Source organism: Siphateles boraxobius, unplaced genomic scaffold, assembly GCF_051911475.1.
Source record: "Siphateles boraxobius isolate OS27281-9 unplaced genomic scaffold, OSU_SipBor_1 130, whole genome shotgun sequence".
NCBI classification, from domain to species: Eukaryota; Metazoa; Chordata; class Actinopteri; order Cypriniformes; family Leuciscidae; genus Siphateles; species Siphateles boraxobius.
Window position 1 is genome coordinate 35,967,562 of NW_027508734.1, and position 12,724 is coordinate 35,980,285.

Sequence of the window (12,724 nt, forward strand, 5' to 3'; positions counted from 1 at the left end):
TGTCACTGCAGTTATAGGTATGTCCCAAAATAAGTTTTTTTGTCTTATATTTATATCATATGTTATTAAAAGGGCAGTTTTCATGTGCACAATTGCAAATGTGATATTTATTTTATACAACAGTTAAATTAACAATGAGTTAACATTGTGAGTTACTTTTTAGACACAATTGTGAATATTGTTTTTTTCCCCTTTATTTTGCTGACGAGAATTTCAAAATGAAACTGTAGCAGAGTCTCGATGCAACAGACAGGAAGATTTTTTGACCGTTTTTAACAAATCATTTTAACGATTCAATGAACAATCACTTGCTTTTAGTGGTTACTATAGAAACATTATCTGTCGGAAAACGGATAGGCCTATTAACGCTAGTATATGCCTAGATTTTGACTTTACGCCTGCTACTGACTAGGCGTAAGATTTACGCCCGGTCTTAGCGAGAAGAGGACTTAAGCCTGGATGGTGCAACAGTCGTAACTATTAGGTCGGACTTAGAATGCTGAGTTAAGACCTACTTACCTTAAGACCAGGCGTAAGCCCTGTTGGTGCAACTGGCCCCAGGAGGCCAAAGGGTATTGCGTTGGACGCAGCTGCCATGAGACCTAACAGTCTCTGGAACTGTTTTACAGTGGATGACTGGCCTAGCTTGACCTGATCTACTGCGGCGAGAATCGAAGCAACACGAGCAGGTGACAACTGTGCCTGCATCGTCGTCGAATCCCACACTACACCGAGAAAAGTGGCTGTCTGTACTGGAGAAAGAACACTCTTCTTGGCGTTGAGCTTCAACCTCAACCTCTTGATGTGAGCAAGCACGTCATCTCGATGCCGAACCGCCTGTTGCTCTGATTGAGCTAGAATTAACCAATCGTCTATATAGTTCAGAATACGGATGCCCTCCAGCCTCAGCGGGGCTATAGCCGTATCCATACACTTCGTGAACGTGCGGGGTGACAGTGCTAGGCCGAACGGAAGAACCCGATATTGGTAAGCTTCGCCCCCGAAAGCGAACCTCAGGAACTTCCTGTGTTGAGGGAGGATAGACACATGGAAGTAAGCGTCCTTTAGATCTATCGTGACAAACCAGTCCTCGGATCTGATTTGTGACACGATCTGCTTGAGAGTGAGAATCTTGAATTTGAGCTTCCCAACAGTGAGATTTAAGAGATGCAGATCTAGAATGGGATGCAGCCCTCCATCTTTTTTCGGAACGATGAAGTACCGGCTGTAATATCCTAACCCCCTGCTGGGTGGAGGAACCCGTTCTATAGCCTCTTTTTGCAGCAGAGTTTTTACCTCCTGTTCTAGTACCAGAGCCTGCTCGGGGCCCACCACAGTAGGCAGAACCCCTCTGAACCGAGGTGGAAGCGTTCTGAACTGAATAGTGTGCCCGCTCTCTATAGTATTCAGGACCCACTGAGAAACATTGGGGAGAATTTTCCATTCCGCCAGTAACTCTACTAAGGGAACCAGCCTCTCGAGGCTGGCCTCTGGATGAACATCCCGAGTGACAGACACAGCGCCCTGTAACGTACTGGCAGGGAACAGCTGGTCTGGGCACTCCACAACCCTCCTCGGAGGGGGCGAGCGTCCCTCGGGAAATCGCTCGCCGAGTCTCTCTACGCCCTGTATAGGCAGGGTTAGTAGAGCAGACCCCTGAGGGCATTGGGAAAGACAGGGCACCGTGTTCTTGTGCAGTGAACTCAAGTCTTCCACGATGGGGACCACCCTCAGAGTCCAGACGTTTAGCACGTCAGGATTTTTTCGACGCGGCCTTCTTGGCGATAATGACTGTCCTCAGATCAGCCCTACCCCGAGAAGGTCGCACCGGAGAGCGCCCCGCCTCGTCCCTCCAGTTTCTCTGCGGGGGGGGGGGGGGGGACCTTCTATATACACACGAGATGCGACACTCCGTTTCTGCTGCACTCTTTTTGAAGTACTCGGTGGCTGGGACTGCCCTCGCTCAGCAGCCCCAGCGACACGCACTTTAAGGGGTATACATTTCTGAAAAGCAGCCGCCTGTTTCTTCTCTTCCTGGAACCTCTCCGTGACAGAGTGAAGAGCGTCACCGTAGAGACCCGCGGGCGAAACTGGAGCATTTAAAAGGAGAGTCTTATCTTTCTCCTTAATAGAAGTCTGGCTCAACCACAAGTGTCTCTCTGTGGCCACCATGGCTGCCATAGACCGGCCGATAGATTTAGCGGTCTCCTTGGTGGCCCGGAGAGTGAGATCAGCAGTCTGCCTGAGCTCATTAATCATATCAGCAGAAATTTTACCCCCCTCACAAGCATCTTTAAGCAGGTCAGCCTGATAAGCCTGCATAATGGCCATAGTGTGTAGACATGCAGCCGCCTGACCCGCCGCCGAGTAAGCCTTCCCCAGTAACACAGAAGTATTTTTTTTTTTTTTAGTGGCTTAGGACAGAGCCGGTGCTTTAAGTGAAGATGACGAAGCAGGAGAGAGATAGCTAGCGAGTGTCTCCTCTGCCTTCGGCATGGTCACATACCCTGAAGCTTTTGCACCAAAAATGTTTCCATAAGCATTAGACTGGTTAGTATAAATTCTGCTTGAAACAGGTCTAACCCAGGTCTTTGAAAACTCAGAGTGAAGATCTGGGAAGAATGGTAAGCACCGGCGAGAAGGCTGAGGACGTGCAGACAGAAATCTATCATCTAATTTGCTTTTATTTCTAGTCTCCTGCCTATCAGTTGGCCACTCGATGCTGAGCTTTTCAACAGCCCGAGATAACACATCTATCAGTCCCTCTTCAGCAGTATGCTCGAGTGACGAGTCAGTTTCTTCTGATGCTGAACTTTCGATATCGAGCTCCTCAGAACTGGATAATCTAAGTTCGACATCATGTGCCTCGACCCGGGCAGAAGTAACCGCCGCAGCGCGTGCTTCCAGGGCCGGGTGAGAGGCACTAGATCTCGCCGGAGATAGCTGAGATAGGGCGGAGCCCGTCTCAACATCGCCAGCGAGATCCATCTGCGAGCCCCAAGACAAGCGCCGCAGCTCTGCCTCAACAGAAGAGGGACCCGAGCCCCGGGGAGCTCGCAGCAAACCACTCTCCTCGAAGAGCGATCGCCGCGAGCGCAGAGTCCTCAAGGGAAAACGCTCGCAATGCTCACAATCGACCCCCTCGAGAGCCGACTGGGCATGCTGCAATCCCAGACAAGCAACACACAGCTGATGTGTATCCCCACCCGTGATGTATCGTGTACAGGGGGAAACACACTTTCTATATTGCTCGCTCGTCACTTTGACACTCATATTGTTTTTTTTTTATATATGTATATATATATATAGTGAGAAACTCCTGTCTAAACAGACAAACACAATCGATAGATTTCAGACACACACAGAACTTGCTGAAGTAAGAAAAGCTGGCGTATTGTGTGCTCAGGGGATATTTATAGCTTCCTGGTCGATGACGTCACTCGCTATGACGCTCCATCATCTCCATTGACTGATTTCATTCATGCTTCAGACGCGTCACGCTGGAGGGCGTTCCCACTGCGATTTCACGCAGCGGTAGTCCCTGAAGGGGAACTTAAGTTTTTTAATTGAAATAAGAGGATTTTTTTTTTTTTTACAGTGCAAGAATTAGCCAAGATGAGTGTAACCCGTTACACATGATTCCAATTTCGTGTCAAACTTTACTAACGGCAGAATCATGGGGGCAGCAGTCTAAGCAGAGATGCCCAGACTTCCCTCTCCCTAGACACTTCCTCCAGCTCTTCCGGGGGAATACCGAGGCGTTCCCAGGCCAGCCAGGAGACATAATCCCTCAGCGTGGTCTTGGGGTCTCCTCCCGGTGGGACGTGCCCGGAACACATCCGGAACAGATGCCTTAGCCTAACGGAAGTGGAAAATGGATGGATGGACTTTACTAACGGACCAGTGGGCTCAAAAGTTTAGGTTCATCTGGGGAGAGAGATGATGCAGCAGCAGTGAACATTCAGACAAGACAAGATGAGATAAGAACAAGTTTAAATGTGTATTAAATTGGGATGGGCATTTTTCAAAAATATTGACTTTGAATATTCGGGCTCATAAAATAGAATATTCGATTATTTAAATGACGTTTAACGAAAACAAAAGTTTTTGTCACCATTTCTGAGCAAGCTTATGATTAGGAAATACACACAACAAGCTTACAATATATGTTAAATGTTCTTTTAGTTGAAAACATTGAACAGTATGTGTAAACAAAAAATATAAAGAACAAAAGCATTTAAGCTCAATCAGCTCAAATGGGAAAAAGAACTTCTAATAAAGCAGAGTGCGTAGTTATCGTACAGAACATACATAGGCACTCGAGTCAGTATATGATTATCGTGTTTATATTGTGAAAAACAAAAACATCTACAAGCTTCCACACTCTGAACTTCGAGTGTGAAAACGAGCTGCGCCAGATGTTTCAGAGACATAAATATAACAGTGTTCTAAGCGTTTCTAACAGCACTTTGCTTTTTCTGTTTTTAAACCGGTCTCCCTCATGAAACTTAAAGGAAGTAAGTCTCAAAATAATTTTGCTATCAGATTAGTTATCATCTCGGATCACGCAGGGTCCAGCTGCGCTTACCTGCAGTTGTTAATGCAGTGATGGACAACTGTCTTAATTTGATCAAAAGTAATTCCATTTTGTAAGATCGTTTTCAAGAAATTCCAAACTTCACGAGGCAGACAACATTATGTGATCAAATACAAACAACTTAACACACTCCATAGCTCCACCCAGTGCATTTAATTATAACTGCGAGTTAGTGGTTGGGATTTATCATGGATTCACTGCATTTACGGCCAGCAAAGCAACGTAGTGAAATTCGAATAGTATTTTATTTTTTCGAATAATAATTACAGATCAAATATTCATGCACACCCCTAGTATTGAAACCATATAACGAGAATAAATTAATACAGAACAGTTTTATATTCAATGTTGTTGACTTTTACCCCTTTCTTCCTTGTTACGGTAGGAGACCCGGGACAGTTGAAACACTTTTCAGATAAACGTCGTTCCCTTTTGTGGGAACTCCTACGTCACGTCGGAGGAGTTTCCAACGAATTGGGATCACGCTAGGGAAACCAACTGCCTTCGAGTGAACTAAAACGAGCTAATAATCATTGGCATGCAAGATTTGCATTCCGCGGGCCGCCTACCAGAACGGGTATAAAGCGGAAGCAAGCGCACACACATTTGCGTTTTGCTGAGGAGCTGGGCGATGTCCAGTCCTCCGCGAAGGTACAGCAGCATGGCGACGGGACCAGACGTCTCTGTTCCCTACTCAGGGAACGAGGGATACATACGTAACCGAGACGTTTTCTAAGATAAAGTCACAGATTTTTTTTTTTCTTTTTGTGATCAACAACTCACATATGTGTTCTCTTAGTGTCATGTGTTATTCGGTACGAATATATAATGATTTAAGCAAAAATTGACTTTGAACAGTAGTTGTACTTTGTTTCAGAAACACAGGGGTGGGACGGATGAAACCTAACAGTTTAAATGGCAACTCTTCATCTAATGCTTGTTTTTATGAACAATACCTGACAAGTAACTTATGTACATATTGTTACAAACATATTTTGTAATTTATTTTAATGTAAAGGTTCATATTAACCATTTTTGTTCTGTCGCCCAATAAACAATAGGCGATAAGCCTATTCGCATTTTGCTTAATCTGATAAGCTCTTTTGACGAAGACAGACAAATCAGTTACAATAAATTTTCTTACATTTCTTCCTTAAATCATATTGAGTGTTTGCTAGTTGAATAGCCTGTTATTATGAACATAACATAATTTTGCACTTATACCAAAAAAATAACTCTGATAATGCACACTTAAGGGTGTGTTGCAGTTCTAATACACCTGCCGTATTATCATTACAATGGTACATGAAACAATAAATACAACTTGACAGTCAAAAAAAGTACAGCACGAAAGAATTCACTTACAGCACTCAAAAACTGCTTTCCGGCTTTAACTCTAAAATGGCATGACGTAAAGAAGAAATGTTTTTGCGGGTCTGGTAGGCATTGCGTGCTGTACATGCTGACGAAATTTGATGTACATGCCGTGAGTGGTTTTCAAGGAAATCCCAATGGTTCATCCGTCCCGAGTTTCAATCGTCCCGGCTCCCCTAAGTTGATATTTCTTCTAGTCACTTATTCTATTATCCATTGACTTAATCCCAGTGACCCACAGATCCCTTGTGGTACACTTGATCTAATGGACAATTGGTGTAATTGATAACAGGCCTTTCTGAGACCCAGCAAGCTGATTGAAGCATGTCATCTCTTCAGGCTCTTTAACCCTGATGGACATTATTATACATGTGTCTGATATCTGAACAACATCAGTGAGAAAACATACAGGGCACTGCTGTTTGGTAGCTAACCACACTATCCTGATTAAACAAGACATGCAAAGCCAATAATATAACAACATGCATGATATTCACATTAAATATTATAGCTCAGTCCATGCCCAGTCTGGACTGATGGTATTAATTTGTTTGATCAACCAGTCCAAACAAAATGTATATGAGTGGAAAAATAAAATATCCAAACAATTAGTCCCTGCTGGAGCAACGTAACAAACTTTGATGAGCCACAGCTCCCACACCACAGAGCAATTATAAAGCAAAGATGATATGACACTGAACTTAAACCAGAAAAGAATAAGGAAGGTGGGATTAAGGCCTATTCATGGTAAACAGCATAGCAGGGTGTATCAGGGGGATATATAGATTTTTTATTTCATGTATTTAATTGTTTCAATTAATAAAATTATTTGGGGAAAAAAGAAAGCTAATAAAAAAAGGTAATTAAGTCTTTACAGAGTCAATAATAATAAAACAATTAAACAAAAAAAAACCTAAACCACTGGCCTGCTGTAAATCTATTAGAGTAGATTATGAATTGTGCTGAGCTGAGCTCTGCAGGTATGGATGTTGTGAAGCTGATAAAACCATTTAGCTCATGTTTTATTCAGACAGTCATGTAAATAATAAATTAGCTGTTTCTGAAGCACCACTCAACTCTGATTTCTGTTTACTTATTGATGGTGACAAACATTACACATTAAACAAGACTCAAAGGAAACAGTTTAGAATGACAAGCCGGAGTTGCCCTGTTCAGAGAGGAAGAGAGGGATCTGATCAAGAGTCTCTAATGAGCTGCAGAGTAAATGTGGGTTTGCCTGATTACTACCTTGATTCCTGGTACATAGAAATTCCTATTCCTTTACATAGAAAAGGAAATACTATATATCACTAACCAAAAAACTTTTCCGCAATGAACATAAGGCCCTGTTTACACCTGGTTTTAAGATGTGTTTTGGTCGATCGGATCACAAGTGGATGAGGCTAAATACTTAGTGTAAACATGGTCTAAAACATTTTGAGCTTGTCCACTTTTGAACACTTCTAGAGGTAGTCGAAAACGCATTTGACCGGATTGCTTTCGTAGTGTAAATCCTCATGTGTTCGTATGTGTTTGAAGAGCCCGATCTCATCGCAATTCGTACAAATTTTACAAGGTGGCTAATTCGTACGAATTCATACAACCTCATTCGTACGAATTAGTACGATTTAGTACGATCGTACATATTTTACGAGTTGCCCAATTCGTATGAATTTGTACGAATGACCTACCCCTGATACCGCCCCTAAACCTACCCATCACGTGGGTTTAGACAAATTGTACAAATTCGTACGAATGAGGTCATATGAATTCATACGAATTAGCCACTTTTTAATCACTCGTACAAATTTGTACGAATTGGTCGTGAGATAACGTTGGTTTGAACCACCCCAAAAGACCGTCTACTCTGACCTAAAGCGTAAACATTATGAGAAGCATGCTAGCCAGACAGGATTTAAACTTGGCTGATGACCCAAGTTTGGTTTGAAGACCAAGCAGTGTTTTCTTACCATTCGTGATTTCTAACACGCACTTGTAGCGTCCGGCTTGGTCTTGCGGCTATCAGAGAAAAAGAAAACGAAAGCTGCTGCTCTCCGTATGTTTTTCCATCGTCTCCGTGCGCCGTGTCCATTAGAACAAATGCCTTAAAAAAACTCATACATCTATCTGCCCATATACCCTCCCCTTAAAGAAATCAGGACAGAATTGTCGAAAGTGGACAAAAGTGATGGATTAAAACACCAGGTGTAAACAGGTATGTGTCTGCCTTGTCTACTTGTGATACGATACGATCGACTTAATACCAGGTGTAAACGGGGTCTAAGATTGCAGAAGAAAGCCAAACTCAACAGGAAACTTATTAAAATCACTGAAAGTATGCATCTGCCATTAGATTTTACGCTCTTGTTCTCTTCCAATATCTCTCTCTATGAAGACACCGCATGTAAGTCCCAAATCCACAGTCATCGGAGTTACAGGCACAGGGCTTTTGGACAGCTTTGGACCCATTTGTTAGGGAAGCATAGGAGATTATCCAGATCAAGGCCCATTTGTTGGGGATATCAGGGCCTCTCCTAGACTCAAATCCCTCCAGGTCTCAGGACAAAATGTCACTTAATATCTGGCAATGTGGTGATTTGAGAATTCTACTGTTTTGGCAGAGCTCCAATCAGGAGATTGGTTTGCTGGCTTGACAGACCCACACCAAACCAACAATGACATTTTCCTCATCGCTTCATGCAAACTGTGGGGACATTCGCGTGGACCTCATGCAGTCCTGATCAAACACATAACTGCACAGTTGGGTTGACTCTCTGCACTGAAGTTAACCATCATTACCATCATAACATTTTTAAATTTGGCTGACGCTTTTATCCAAAGCAATGGACCGCATTTTCGGGTATAAAATGTTTATTGTTCCCTAGAAAATCAATCCCATGACATTGACACCAGATTTATGCTTTCACATTTATGCTATTAAATCCTTCAAAAAAACTAATAAAAAACAATAACAAATTAAAAAAGATAGAGACACAATTCTCAAAATATATTTTGTTCTCATGTTTCACAGAAGGAAGAAAGTCATATAGGTTTGGAACAACATGAGGCGGAGAACAAAATGTACATTTTGGGGTAAACTATATATCTTTAACAGATAGCACCTAAAATGTGCATTAGCGATTATCCGAAGTGGTTTGAATTTGAATGTCACAAACACCAGTTCTTCTTAACACTCTGAATTTGTTTCTCTCAGAGTGTACACACAATACAATACCAAAACCCCCGAACACAAACAACCAGAGAAAGGACATTCCTCTCCACATGTGCATGAGTATTAACCTTTAATAGTGTGCCATTGTGGGCATCCTTTAAACAAATACTCTCTGCGATGGAGAACAACATAATTGTACTATTATCTGTCTTAGGGGAAATTGCTATCAGCCCAGCACGTCCTACCTTCTCCTTGCCTTGTCTAATGGGAGCACAGAGTGATTTTGCTTCCTCCTAGACAGTGCCTTTGATAGAGTGATAGTAGCAGAGCACTTTCTCCAAGCACAGTCTGTTTTCATTAAACTGCTAATCTAAAATCAATCAAGCAAAACAGATTTACTGGCCGAGAGGCTTTTCCTCTTTTTTTGCGTCATCCATTGAACCCCCCAACTCCATTTCCCTCCATCACATTCTCTCAGAAATGGGGTCCACAAAAAAAGTCCACAATGTACTTAATGTACCTTTTCATTGTAATTTCACTGTATTTAATGTACAGTAAATGCAACTGTGCAGATCACATATGCTACTTAATGTGTGTTTCTACCTATGCCAATGACCTTTCACTGCCTCACTCTCTCTTTCTCGGGTGAGTGATACCTGCCAAAAATTATTCATCAGCCTGCTGCCATTCTGCTGACTGGCTGCTGGAGCATTGCCCAGACCTTCACAGAATGAAAACATGTCTTTAAAAAGCATATTTGTGTAAAATCAATTTAAAATAAATCTGATATCCTCTGTTCTGTCCATATCCTCTGATATAAAAAGCTCTTAATGTGCATGGCATTTATTAAATATTTACCTAAAAGCTGTTATAGGATGACTGTGAATTCGCTATTTCAGCAGGTTTAATGTGAAAGAGGACAAATATCAAGCGTAGCGTCAGTTCTGGCAGGTCACTTTAGTCAAGCTTAACTCAGCTGACTCTCAGCTGATCCACGTCTACCTATAGGAATACGACTCCTATCACTGTATACATAAATAAGCTCCTTCAGAATTATCAGCAGCTATCGTGTTCTTAGGAGCTAATTACCCTCCTCCATCCCCAGCTTCTCCTGTCTGCAGTCAGGATTTGGCATTCTGATTGAATCAGAATAAATTCTCAAATTATGTTGTACTTTAAAGGGGCATTCGGCAACTATTTCAACTTAATAAAACCATTTAGAAATCATTTGGATGGTTTAATAACCTGTTCTGGTGAGAATGGTGACTTTCCCCGCTCCCCACAGCGTTGCCAGGTGGAAAACCAACCTTGCAACATGGGGACTAACTTCCCGGTAAGTTGGAAATAGGAAGTCTCGTGAGAAGCGAGAACGAGTGAGAAACACAAACTGCTTTACGGCAATTTGACATAAACACATGCCGCCCTCAATGTGTATGATGTATTACCCACCCACCGCCAATCCAAACTATATGATAATTGTCAATCGTATTTTACAATAGTAGTCCTGACAGAAAGAGCTCTTTTCATCATTGATGGAATTTTATGATCCCACGATGATTTATGATTTTTAATTACTTTTTTTGTTCACTCGATTTTAGGTGTCGTCAACTACTATGAACTTACTTATGGGTACAATGTACTTATTGCGTTCATGTTGGATTACATTGCAAAACACTTTTGCTGATATTGAGGTGGGATACAGGTAAGGTTAGGGACAGGTTTTGTGGTATGGTTAGGTTTAAGGGTCGTTTAAGTTGCAAGGGAAGGGCTAACAGTGTAATTACAGTATTGTTGTAATTACAGAAATAAATTTCAGACGTAATTACATGCAGGTATTTTTTAGTAAAAGTTAAAGTAAAAGTGCAATGTAAAAATATGTATCCACAATAAATGCATTGTGTCAAATATTTTAAAGGGATCATCAAATTTCCCTTGATCTTTTGACATGTAAGAGGTCATTGTGCTATACAAATATCCTGTAAGTTTCAGAACTCGAAGCTTCATTGTTAGTCCAAAAACTGCTTTTATTGAAACCAAGCTCAGAAAATGACTTGTTTCAGACGTTGTCACACTATGATGTTATAGTGAGACGAAAGACCGCCTCTGAAGAATCAGATCAATGCCTACTTCTACGTCACATCTCATGTTTCTCCTGCCCACTGGCACATTAGTGAGAGGAGAGAAGACAGAAGAGAGATACAGGATCACTGGACTTAAAAATAACATTACCTTCCAAAGGATCTTAATGCTAGGAAAGTAACTGCAATTTCGTTGAAGGCTTTGCTAACATATGTTAGCTAAGATATAGACTCGACAGTAATGCACAACATTTAGGCCTAATCTGCGTTTGAAGTCTAACATCAGACATTCCTCTTCCAACAGAGCGTTCAAATCAGAGGGTTAAAATCAGGGCAAAAAATACCCTATTATTTCTAAATTATAACCATTTTTTAAGTAAAAATCTTACTAACATTAAAGTGCACCTTATGAGTCATTAGAAAATAATAAAAAAAATGAATCTCACTAACCCTTTAAATGTATTATAAATTTAAATATTAGTACATAGTAGTTAACAACACGTAAAATAAAGTTCCCTTTCGAAGGGAACTCAACAATACGTCAACGACGTTATGGGGAACGCCTCAGGCGTGACAGGTGTCTGAAATCACTATCAAATCACGTCAATCATATTGACCGGCGACAGCCCGTGAATCATTAGCGTGAATGATTAACGTGCGACCTGGAAGTATAAAAGGGCGCCTTGCAAACATGACAAATCATCTCATCGTCTTCAGGGACTGTCTGTTTGAAAACGCTACTCAATGAAACGGTAAGAAAATGAAATGTACAGCACACGAGTGTGTTTTTTCCTGCCTGGGAGAAGAGCGCGCACGAGAGGTTCTCGAGGGAATCCTCTGTGTGAACTGTGAGCGTTTTTCTCTTAAAACGCTCCGCTCTCGTCTGGCCCTCTTCTCGAGTGAAGGGGGTTCAACGTCTGGTCCGCGTGGTCCCGCTCGTGCCGAGGCAGAGCGGCGACTTGCATCATGGGCTTCCAGATAGAGCTCATCGATAATCTTGAGAGTCCTGTAAACCTCTCAAACGATTTGACGGCTGACGAGGGCGAACTGCAGGCGCCAATGGTTTCCTGCAGTTGCTGCTCTTCAGGACGAGCAGGAGATGGCTGAGGAGGTTTATAATCAGGTAGATCCTGAACCCTCTCAGCCACCCTGCCCCGTGTATGCAGACCTGGTGGATGTTGTGGAGCGCGCCGCCAACAGGCTGTAGCTGCCATGGCGACGCGCTAGAGGAGAGACCGCTCGCGGTAGGCAATTGGCGATCGGTTTCTCCCCTGCCATACACCACCAGCTCAGGTGAGCCTTCCATTCCTTCCTGATCTTCACACGGAGATCGAGAGGGCATGGAAGAGCCCATACTCTGCCCGTATTCACCGACATCAGCGGGTTAATTTCGCTGATGTTGAGGGGATCGCAGAGCATGGGTATGTGTCGATGCCGCTCATCTGACGAGTCGTTTGCGAACTATCTCGTGTCTGGGCAGGCGTCGACACTGAGAGCTCCAAC